The sequence below is a fragment of the Lissotriton helveticus genome, chromosome 9 (assembly GCF_964261635.1).
Source record: "Lissotriton helveticus chromosome 9, aLisHel1.1, whole genome shotgun sequence".
NCBI classification, from domain to species: Eukaryota; Metazoa; Chordata; class Amphibia; order Caudata; family Salamandridae; genus Lissotriton; species Lissotriton helveticus.
In genome coordinates, this window is record NC_136070.1 from 1023645670 (window position 1) to 1023657959 (window position 12290).

A 12290-nucleotide genomic window follows, 5' to 3' on the forward strand; every position below is an offset into this window, starting at 1 on the left:
TATGGGTTGCCCTAGGTGCTAATCATCAAAGGGAGGAATGAGACATCACTGTATTCACCTATACATTATAAAAGCCCAAAGGAAGGAAATGAATGGTATTTAACCCCTCTCTTTTTTTGCACCTAACCTGGATCGGGACTGAAAGGGAGCCTAGAGTTTCCTACTAGATAAATCTAAACTATTTCTTTTCTTTCATTCGTTTTCTTTCATTTGTTTTATCTGTTTCCTTATTGTCTTACTCTTTGTATCCCAGGATGATTGAAAGTCGCCTTCATTTGCATGATATTTAAGAGGGAGTAAGAAAGCAAGAGCGCTATGGGATCATAGTTGCGGTTATCTCTACCCCTTTCCCCCATTACGGAGAGAACCATCGCAGGAGTAGGGTAAGTGGCGAGACATATATGTATGCCTACTGATTCAGCCTGAAACGCCACTAAAGTTGAGCAAGTGATTAGCTAGCCCCACTTTCGAGAAGGCAAATGACCGTGTTCCTGTGGTATGTCTCTTTTCTGTAAAAAAATCAACAATTCCCTATTGGTTAATCCTCGGCCCCCCTAGATTCTCTAGCGGACGGGGTGGGGCGAAAACGTTCATGTCTCACATAGACCAATTCTCTGATCTGGACAGCTCGTGCCAGTGTTGTAACAGCCTGACCCCAGATGAACCAACTAAGCATATGCGACTAAATGGCATATATGACAGTCCCTGAAAGAAAAAAATCGTTTTTGTTCCCTTTATCCTCGGCCTTTGGTTGTTGTGTGTAACTTCTATGAAGTCCTTATCAGTTTTGGAGTGACTTGAGTTATCAAAGCCAACTAATACGCATTACGGTTACAAAGATACCTAAAATTGTTAAAAGAATACCATGGCTCATTGTTGAATTTATCATGTTGTGAGACTTGTTCCATGCATGAGTGACAATGTATTAAAAAAATGTTTCTGTATCCACAGTGTGGTTGTCCCCATCTCTACGGTACCTCTTCGCCCTGATGAAGGTGTGGCCATAAACTGGCCCAACATTGAAACGCGCGTTGGCGTATTTCTAGCGTGTGGCAGTATAACACCCTGAATTTGATGATTACATCTATCCCTAGCCTGCCCAGCTTCCTTCGTTTAAAGTGACGCAATTATTTTCTAACTGCATTGAGCCCCAAGGCATTGACGTACCTTTGATGTAATATTGTATAAATGTTTGAATTAATGAGTTTTTAGATGAGTGGAGTCAGTATGATTGGTTAGAAAGATTGATGTACGTTGAGTGTGTGGGACTACTACAAACACCTACTGTGTTGTTTATACCCTTTTTTAGATGTGTTAGTGTCCAAAATGAATCATGTCGAACACAAAAAAGACACACCTTTTTATGTATACATCATGTTAAAAATATATTTGTTCTAAAATGAAATATAATAAAATTAATTGAATAAAAAGTATGTGCGTTTGGCTTTGATACTGTTCAGGATCACCCGAGTTTTTGAATTCTAGGATCCTCTGGAAGGACCGTATCTAAACTAGTGGGGCAGGGTTCTTTGACTTTCTTTATACAGTTATAGACACAGTGCCAATGCCATTCATTGTCCTGCTGCTACAAGTCGTTGTAATAAATGCAGGGAATTTGGTCCCTTCTTAAGGTCGTGTAAAGCAAATGATTTCTTAAACCAAAAGAAATCGGTAAATACGATAGATAACGTCATAGTGATACATTCAAAAGACGAAGTGAATGTTGAGGATGACTGTGACATAGAAATGATGCTTGTAGGCGATGCCAATACCTTGCATAGTAGTCAATCAGAAATATATGTAACTCCAAAGTTTGTAATTACTATAAATAATACTGATGTACAAATGTGCTCGGATTCTTGTTGCCCTTTACCTTGATAGATAAGTATAATTGGCAAAAGTTGGGATCCACTAAACTGATTCCTACCAATATTGAACCACATGGGTACTGTGGGACGAAACTACCAGTTTTGGAATATTTCAACGCTAATGTGCACTTTAAAGTAGGAAGTACTATAGCAAAGATATACGTGGTAGAAACTGGAAAGTGTTTGTTGGGGTGGAAGGAGCAGAAAAACTTGGGCATTATTCTTAACCCAAATCACCCTTTACAAGTTTTATTGACAAATTTTCAAAAAGACAACAAATGGGTGGAGGATTTTCCTAACTTATTTAAGGAAGAACTAGGATGTCTTAAAGGATTTGAGCATCAAACTATAGTAAAGAAGGATGCTAAACCAAAAGTACACAAAATACGCAATGTGCCTATGGCATTAAGAGGAAAGTTGAATGAAGAATTACAGAGATTATGCAAGGAGAAAATAATAGAACCTATAGAGTCATCCGACTGGTTAAGCCCAATTGTTATCGCACAAAAACCCAAAGGCAAAATCCGCACGTGTGTGGATTTGAGAGACTTGAATTACTGTATTTGGATTGACAGGTATCCTTTACCTTGCATAAATGAAATGCTGTCTAGTGTTGCTGGTGGTAAGTTTTTCACTACTTTAGACCTATCTAGTGCTCACCATCAAGTACGTTCACAACCAGAATCGAAGCACTTGGCGTCCTTCATTACACCTGAAGGGACGTTCCAATTCAACAGAATGCCTTTTGGGTTAGCCTCGTCATCTGCCGTGTTTCAGAGAATTATGCAAAAAATATTGGAGGGTGTTAAGAATGCACTGGTATTCCAAGATGATGTTCTGGTATGGGGTATGAGTGAGGATCAACAAGATCATGTTTTGAGAGACGTAGTGACTAAGCTTGAGGCAGCTGGTCTCACCATCAGCTTGCAAAAATGTAAATTTTGTCAACCAGAAGTAGAGTATTTAGGACACACGTTGTCTCACAAATGAATCAAAACACCCTTAAATTTGGTAGAAGACTTGGAAACAGCTCCTTCACCACAAGACAAGGATCATTTAAGATCGTTTCTCAGTTTAGCCGAGTATTATGCCAAAATTGTGCATAATTTTTCTGAAATAGTACATCCATTACGTGAGCCCATGAAGAAAGGAGTACATTTCCAATGGTCAAAGGAGTGCCAAATAGCATTTGAGGCTGTAAAAAGGCAGTAGCCAATGCTACTGCATTGAAGTCATTTAACTATCAAGACAAGTCCATAATTGTGACAGAAGCCAGTGGTTATGGTTTAGGAGCAGTACTAATGCAAGAGTGTGATGGCAAGGAGAGGGTTATCGCTTTCGCATCACGCACTCTAAAGGGTGCGGAATTGCCATATTCTACCATCGAGAAGGAAGCATTGGCTTGTTGGTGGGGCGTGCAACATTTCCGGGTTTATGTGTGGGGTACTAAGTTTGAACTTCGTACTGATCACAGGCAGTTGCCAGACATTTTCACCACCTCAGGTGCAGGCAGAGCAACTCCACGCATAGCCAAGTGGATGTATCGTTTGCAAGAATTCTCATATGATTTAAAATATGCACCTGGAGTAAAAAATGGGAATGTGGATTGTTTGTCACAGTTACCAGTGGATGATAAGATGGAACATACATGTGAAGATGAAGAATGCGTGATAGCTAACATTGTAGATTTATGCCAGGCCATTAGTGAAGATGAATGGAAAGATGCTATTTCTGTTGAACATGCTTTAGTTAAAGTGATCAAAACTTTGCCCGCAGCATTTGGATGGAAGTTGGACAATGAGATTTTAATGTACAAGGATGTATGGGAAGAACTTTCTGCTTTAAATGGTGTGATTAGAAGGTGTGACAAGTTGATCGTACCTGTTTCGTTGAAACTTAAGTTAATGGGATTGTTTCATGAAGGTCATGAAGGAATGTCTGCAGTCAAAAGAAAGGCCAAAATGGACTTTTGGTGGCCAAACATGGATAGAGATAGAGAGAGGTTTGTGATAGAATGCATATCTTATACCTGTAGTGATAAACCTCATGTGTTGAGAGATTCTCCCATAACACCCACAAGATTTCCTGGAAAAGCATTGGAAAGTCTAGCCATTAACATATGGGGACCATTTGATGGCCTAGGAACATCGGAAAAGTATGCTTTAGTAATGGTCGATTATTATTCAAAATGGCCAGAAGTAGGATTTGTTAGCGAAGTCAAAACTAATAATGTCATTGCATTTTGTGAAGACGTTTTTAGGAAGGAAGGATGCCCTTCTAAAATATTATCAGATAATTGCCCCTAATTCACTTAGCAAGATTCAGTGAATTTCTCAGGAGGTATGGTGTCAAGCATTTGAGAACTTCTGTTTATCATCCAAGGGGAAATAGTTTGGTTGAGTGCGTCAACCGAGTCTTAGGAGAGAACGTTCAATTGGCCATATTAATGAATATGTGTTGGAGAACACAAGTAAGAAAAATGTTATGGAACTATAGAACCACTCCTAATTCTGTAACTGGGGAAACTCCATTTTGTCTATTAAAAGGTAGAGTTCTCTGTACTGCAGCTGTACCAGCATGGATGTGTAGGAGTGGTAGGAAAGATAGAAAAGAGGAAGATGTACTTTCCAAAGTTGCTAAATATCAAGACAGTTATCAACTAAGACACAACAGCAACATTGGAAAATGTAATAGAGTGTTTGACGAAGGAGATTTTGTAAGAGTTTGTCCAGGCAACATTGTGAAAAAGGGAAATTCTATGTTATCTGAACCTAAGAAAACCTTAAAGGTTGAAGGCAATTTAATTAAAGTATCTGATGGTAAACGGTGGAATATTTGTAAAGTGGTCAAATGTAATGATGCAGAAGTAAAATGTTGGTTAAAAAATAATACTGTAAGTATCAACAATTCCACAGAGGTTTCTAAAAGAATTCCAACTGAACGTCTTAAAATGAGACCAAAGAAATTGGAAGATTATGTCTGTAAATAATTTCCATTTTAATTGTTCCAATTTAATGTATCTTTAGTTTCATTTTGTTATTTTGTTTGTTAGTAGGAGAGATGTGTTATGGTCTAGTACATCTTTTCTGTAATTCCTATCATTTCCTAGCAACAAGATTCTACTGTTAGAATCTTTATTGTAGAGTCCAGCAGGAAAGCTTGGCTGTGGAGCTGAGAGGCTGGTCTATGGGGGTCGTTACGATATAACTACAATAAACCTTTTTCAATCAACTGTGTCCTATGTTCCCAAAAGGTTGTACCTCCCCAAATCTGTCAGGGGAAAGCTACAGCTGTTGTAATTATTATCGCACTAGAGCCTACTGAACTTGAGGTGTACACTATGCAACTGGTCCCTATTAATATGAATATAATTTTTATGGCCCGTCTGTTTAACCTATTTTAACTACATATGAATTCTTACTCCTATGAAGAATACTCGTTCAATAGGACTATCTTTACGGTGTTGGATCTAGTAGGTTGTTTTACTTATTATTCACTCATTTTAATCACTGATGATTTTTAACCCAATGTTAATAGGATGTTGTGTGATGTTTTTATTGAAATTGATTTGAATTGTGTATTTTTGTGGTGGTAACTTTTTATGGCTTTAAGCTGAAATAAAAGGTTTGAATCATTGCTTGAACATGAATATTTTAATATAGGCCATTATATACTGTCACAAATACCAGCTACCACATCATGTTCTGAAAACGGTAAAAGAGGGTTTGGAAGGAGAAAGCGGCTGATAATGCACCATCACAAGGACTAGGCCTATTGTATTAACTCACCTAATCAGCCTCTCAGAGCAAGGTCTCTCTCCATTTTGGCTCAGAGCGGTGTCTTCATCCCCATCAGTAATAAAATAAAACCATTCAAAAAGGTGCGTGCTGAGACCGGGCGGGGCGTGCTATCGCTCTACAGTCCTGCCTGCTGTTCTCTAAACCCCGGGAGAGTCCATTACAGCAGCCTCACAATTGGGTGAAGGAAGGCCCTGTGGTGCTCCGACTCTCACCGGGGCACTCAAGTACACAAGAGAGGCTGATTGGCCTGTGATTAAGTGGATGGCACAGAGAGTTCCTGCTGGTGAGGTATCACTTCTGGTCCAGTTGAAGGAGGGTGTCTGAAAAGCTGAATGAAACACAAAAAATAATATCAGTCCATTTACGTGGAAAAGATAAAACCATTACCCATTTTCATTTGTTTGTTCCCATGCTTATTTTTTGCAGATCCTATCATGCTAGTACGCCACCTTGTATTAAACAAGCACGTTTTTTGCATTTCATGGACTAAAATGTCCTCACATTTTCGTACTTCTTCACTGTCACAGCCTTTACTAATGAGGTGAGTTATGAACTCTGAGAAACAGACACCAACAAGGAAGTCCTATATGTATGACCCATAACACTATAGTGCCAACCTTTTGCTTTCTGTCTTATTACCAATGATTTATGCATTATAGACCTTCTTCTTATTAATAAACCTATTCTGGGATGAGGCTAGGTGTAGGCAAGCATTGTCATTGTGTATGTCTGATGGGCTCGTGGCTGATGTATATATGACTTTGTGGCAGTGGCTCAACACGTGCTGGACCTGAGCTCAGGTTCCATTGATTTCTGAATTTCTACTCTAAGGGCCTAATTACAATGGTGGTCGGTCAGATGACTGACCATCATCGCAGTGGGAATGAGACCGATCAACAAGGAGTCGGCAGTCCCACTCGCCATATAATGATTTGAGCGCCATGAAGGGGGTCAGAAACTGCCTTTTTCTACTGCAGCTTGTGCTGTGGCCCAGGAGAAAGGGGCGCAGCACAAGCCACAGTGGAAAAAGGCAGTTTGTGCACATCCAGAAACCATGTGGCAGGCACCATGTGGTTCCTGGCACACAGTCCAATGATGTGTGTGTGGGGGCACAACATGTGACCCCCCAGGCCACTTAGCAGTAGCCTATGGGGACAGACGGCCTGCTCGGGCCTTCAAAGTTCCTTTCCCACTGCCTTTTCATGACAGTGGGACCGCCATAAAAAGGGCAGTTGGAAAGGGATAGCCTAATCCCTAAGGCAGTGCCTACACAGGCACCGTCCCCGGTGTAGGGTAAGGAATCCTGCTGCCGCCCGACAGGATCTCTGATCCTATCAGAGGCAGAGGTCCTGACCTCCAATCTCCAACCACCAGTATTGTAATCTGGCAGACCGCCCGATTCCTAGGATGTCAGACGGCAGTCCGCCCGACATTGTGATGGCCCCCTTAGTTATCGGTTGAACAATTGATGAAGGAACTGTCATGCTTTCCTTCCTCTGTAGAAATGATTGCGACTGTAGACAGACTTGATAATATTGCTAGTGGAAGGTCATCTTTTTCTCATCCTTCATTGTTCTGTCTCACAGGTCATATATGCATGTGGCTGCCATTTTAAGGTCAGGCAGATCGTGGATGTGTCTTGTCTTTGCTGCTGTTCATTCTGTGTGTGGCTGTCTATGGAACCCTAATGCCAGTGGAGTATGTTTTTTTTGTTACCTATTGTAAAAACTGCGGCCCACAGATTCTGCTTGTCTAAATAGACTCTGCTGCTATCTTTGGGCAAGATATTTGCTGCAACCTGTTATCCTCATGATGCTTCTACTACTTGCTTCCCCTAGCCAGTGGTTACTGCATTGAGGCCACGCTACCTTTGGGTATGCCCGTGATCACCCAGTTTAGACTCAGGGCTCAGAAATTGTTACGCGCGACATGGTAGCCTAGGACATTACAAAGGGTTCTATGCCCCCAAGCTTTGGGATAGAACTTCCAATATGTCAGACACATTCATTTGTTTGTTTTACAGAAATAATCCTGATTCAAGGTTCAAACTGCACGTGCTTTTTAGACATTGACAATGTAGATGCCTACAGCTAATGTACATGCCTCCGGATACATTTAGGATTGTTTTTTGACAAGCGATAACATGCAGCGAGTAGTAGAGTCACCACTTCTAATATGTTGGATGTGTTAACAAGGCCCGACCATACAAGCAGCAACGAGTGCTTAATAAGACGCGATCAGGGTCCATGCCTCAAGGCATACTCATTACCTAAGTGAGCAGCATGATTATTCATATTTATTATCATAGTGCTCTATGAGAGAAGCACACTCTCTTACCATATGCGGCTACGTATTAATTGCTTACTTTACGCAGCACACTCACATGACAGGTTACCTATGAGTGCACCATGGGCAGACTGCTGTTATTTTTACCAGCATTTAGAGGAGCAATGCACATCATCTTTTCCACTGAGACACATATTACACGGCTGATTGTGGATTGATGTTGTTAGTTTAGCACCCTGTTTGTGCAACATAGAGGGCACACAGGCTACATGTAAGCACTCAGTAAAGTTGGTCTTGGTGCTGTGAGCTGCAGTATTGCCCCACTTATTTAACACAGATACTGCTGTTTGATGAAAGAGAGACTAGCTCACTGATGCCATGACCTATTTAATAAGAAGGTACAAATTGGCTGGTGTAGTGTAGATACCTACCTGATACAACCTGGCACACACTACCTCACACTGCCCTACATGAGTGTTTTAATGGTGCTTGGAATAAGACGCATCAGGTCCTATTGGTACAAGACAGGAGGTTAAGTGCATTATAAGGAGGAGTTGGCTAGAATTTTATCTTGTTTTGTCGGACGATGTGCTACTGTACCTTTTTATACCTTTAGAGTCCTGAGACCTGCTACTAAAGGACTTATGAAGGTGGATGTAGACTTGTAGTTTCCAATTGGTGAGACTTCATACAACTGCTTGTCTTGATCTATAATTATACACTTTTGCAGTGATGGTGAAAGACACTGGTGGTTTATAAAGAATAGGACGTTTTGAATTGCAATCTGTATTTTGATGTGTTTTCTTATAACCTAACAGCATGTGGACCTGACTACAAGCTGGTACCACTGATCAATGCCATACCAGTAAAGTATGGTATTTTCTTAATTTCTTTATTATTTACCCACATTTATCTAGCAGAGTGACGAAGCGAATGATCCTGATTAATGCCAAGAACCTTTCAGTCTAGCAAGGCAGAAACATGCTGACCGGATCCTAATAGGGAACATCCATATCCCTATTCTCACTTCGCTGTTTTCAACCTATCTACTGGGGACACGAATAAAGGATTGACTTCGTCAACCAGGAGTTAGTTTCAAACCCACATTTTGATATGTTGCACTCTGCCCCTCGCTTAAAACTGCATCGGATGACATAAAACACCTCACCTCATAATACCTGCCATATTTTTATATGTTCTGGACTAGCTTAGTGCAGGTGTCACGTTCTGTTGAAATCTCAACCTTGATAGATAAAAATAAATCCCCAATTTCGGTGAGTGCTTTGTTGCTGTCTGTAAACCTTGCTTTGTACACCCTAAATTGAGAAAAGAAACGTGAAGGGCTTATAAGCTGCTCATTCATGGATTTAGAGCATGAATGGTGTTTGAAGTATCTGAAATTATCACTTGCTGGCGGCATCTTTACCTAAAAGCCCTGCGTGTGATTTGTCTGCCACCAGGAAGGCTTAGATAAAGACCTCAGAACCTGGTGGAAAAAAACCTGCACAAAATCTATATTTGATTGAAATGCAATTCCAGTGAGAGGATTTAAGCGTTTGATGTGGCCACGTGTATAATCAGCCTCTGCCCCATGTGGCAGTGTGTGATTGATTTCTGAACCCCCACCAATAGATAGAATCCCTCAGCCATGGGCAATTTCAGTTCCAAAAAACCCTCATGGGAATTGAAAAGTGGGCAACTGAACATTATAAAGAATTGTATTTGGACACTGACAACCCCGAACCTCAAACTAGAGCACACCAAGATTAAATTCCCTTTAACTTGAAGACATTAACCTTCTGATCTGTTTCTGGCTGTCCAACCTCCAAATACTATTCTGTCATCCATTATTAATTAACTTAATTAGGACTTTCGCATTACCCTGATCACAGTCCTCTAATTATTCAGATGGCAAAATTAAATCCACACCCTGCCATCATTTGGAAAAAAAATGAAAATATGTTAAAACAGCATTCGCATCTTAATCCTCCAGATGAAAAAAAGACACGCCTCAGTGAATCAGTGGCCCCTCTTCACATTCTGCAGGGGGAGCCCTAGCATTATATGCTATGTTATGCCACTCAACACTGAGACCCTGCCAATGCCTACTACTCTCAGTTGAAGACACTCCTTCTTCTGCTCTGTTGCTCTATATTTAACCTCTTTTTGAGGTTGTACCTATTTTCTGTTGGTCGCGGGAGAGCAGAGGTCTGCTGGAATCGCCCAAGAGAGCACAGGCTGACTGCAATAGAGCTAGGACTGGGTCCTTCAAAGGGTGGTGCATATGCAGGGACCACTGATACTGAAATAGAGCAAATGGACCTAATAACTCCTTTTTAACAGGAGGACAGAGTGGGTTAGAATTTTTTGTGTCCGAGCATGTGCAATATAAGGGTTGATGTGCAACTTACTTTCCTTAATGTGTAGGGTGCCTGAGACAAAGGTCAATCCCTGCTTCTCTCCAACATGATTTAAGGACATCATACTCTGCTTACCCACTGGGGATTCCTACGTTGTTTTCCAGACGCCATGTTGGCCTCCATTTTGAGACACAGAGATCCAATAGCGCAGGATACAAGACAGGAAGGTGAGGGGATTTATATAAAACATTGCCCCCTACAAAGGGGGCATTCTGGTCTTGGAACTTCACTCACTGCTAAGGGCGGGAGCAATGGGACAGATGGGGCATACTGCTATCACTGAAGAGACACCTCTCCCAGACTGGAAGGGGTTCTGTGTGAGGAGTTCTGTGGATTTCCTAGTCTGACTAAAGTGTGAGCCTTCTTTGTAATTATTCTGGGATTTTACATAAAAATTTATATATTTAAATACCCAGTTTTTTTAGGAGGCGGGTTGATTTTCTTAGCACTTTCGATTTAATTCCTGACCCAGAAAAGGAAGGTTGGCTGCTTGGTTGCAGGGCCCAAGAAGGGGTCAGACGGCGACTACATGAATGCTTTGTTTACAGTGTATATGGATAGCAAGGGAGGAGCACATATAAGCTTTCTTATAACAGCTGATAACTATCCCTGCTTGGGAAAACATAAAAAGGCACCTCCCACCGTTTTCAGTCGACCCCCTCTAAAAACCGGGACATGTGCTAAGTTTTCCGAAATCTGCAGAGAAAACTTGTGAAAAACCGTGACTGACCAGGCAATTCTGTGACACCTGGTCAACCTACCCTTTCAGACCCTCCAGCATTTCGCAATTCACAACAAATCGTGAAATCAGCTGACTAGCAAGATGGCGCGATATTTACAATTTTGCTGCAATATTTACAAAACAGTGTCTATCGGGGGACAGCAAAACAAACAATGCCCTTTTATTGGCTGTGCACGGGCACGTCACTACGTGTCGCTGTCTAGCCATTCCAATATCTGCTTCCTCCTGGCCAAGCTCTGAGAGGCAACGTGTGCATGAAACATTGCCGTTGCTATAGTGACTTTTTTTAAAAGAAGTCGCCAGTATTTTTCCAAGTTTCAGTCTTCTTTTAAGACCCGCTGCTGCTTGTCACTTAAAACTGTATAAACTTTACCAAGGGTCTGGAACTTAGGTTTGGCCTCAGCCTTCTCTTCCTCGGGGACTCGGTCAGGGTGCACCTTCAGAGAGAAGAGATGGTAGGCGCGTCGGATCTCTCCTTCGCAGGACGTCTTCCCCTTCAATCCCAAAACCAGGTACAGGTCGGTCGGTCGTACCGAAATACTGCTCACAGCACTCCATGAGGCCAGGCATATTGGCTTGAAACGGGAAACAGCATTTACAACGCTGTTTCCATAGTGCAATGCCATTATAACGCGGTTGTTACAACGACCGCGATGTTACTACGCAATACCATCACATTGCAAGTCATTACAACAACTTGCAGTAAGGGGCGCACTGGTATTCGATTTAAAATCCAGCACCTTCCCTGTTGTTGAGCAAACTGAAATAGGAATAGTAAGTAATACTATTCCGAAATCCAGCACGCCCCCTACTGCAAGTCGTTGTAATGACTTGCGATGTAATGGTATTGCGTAGTAACAACGCCGTTGTTGTAACGACCACGTTGTAATGGCATGCGATCAAATCGCATTCATTGTAAGGAGCTATATTCCTTGAAACTAATAGCTGGCATAGAGAGCGCGGAAGCTGGCACTACTATCGGAGAATCAGCCTGCAAGTTGCAGACCTGTCTCGGCTCAGCTCAGCAGGTGAACTCCGCCTGACCACTAAAAAAAAAAAAACACTCCCCCGGCTTTCCCTTTGGAAATCAACCCTGAAAAATATTTATAGGCTCAGAAGAGGAGCTGGCTGATGTTAAAGGAGCTTATGTGGCCTTTGAGGGAGATATGGATTG

The 12290-nt window shown here is 41.6% G+C and overlaps 1 protein-coding gene across 1 annotated transcript in view; it reads right to left on the reverse strand.

Moving 5' to 3' along the window:
* Positions 1–12290, reverse strand: part of LOC144782158 (leucine-rich repeat and fibronectin type III domain-containing protein 1-like protein) — a 397349-nt gene that overhangs the window by 15552 nt on the left and 369507 nt on the right. Inside the window, exon 5 of the mRNA XM_078661335.1 lies at positions 5657–5996. The gene's annotated coding sequence lies outside the window, so the exon portion shown is untranslated. The remainder of the gene's footprint in view (positions 1–5656; positions 5997–12290) is intronic.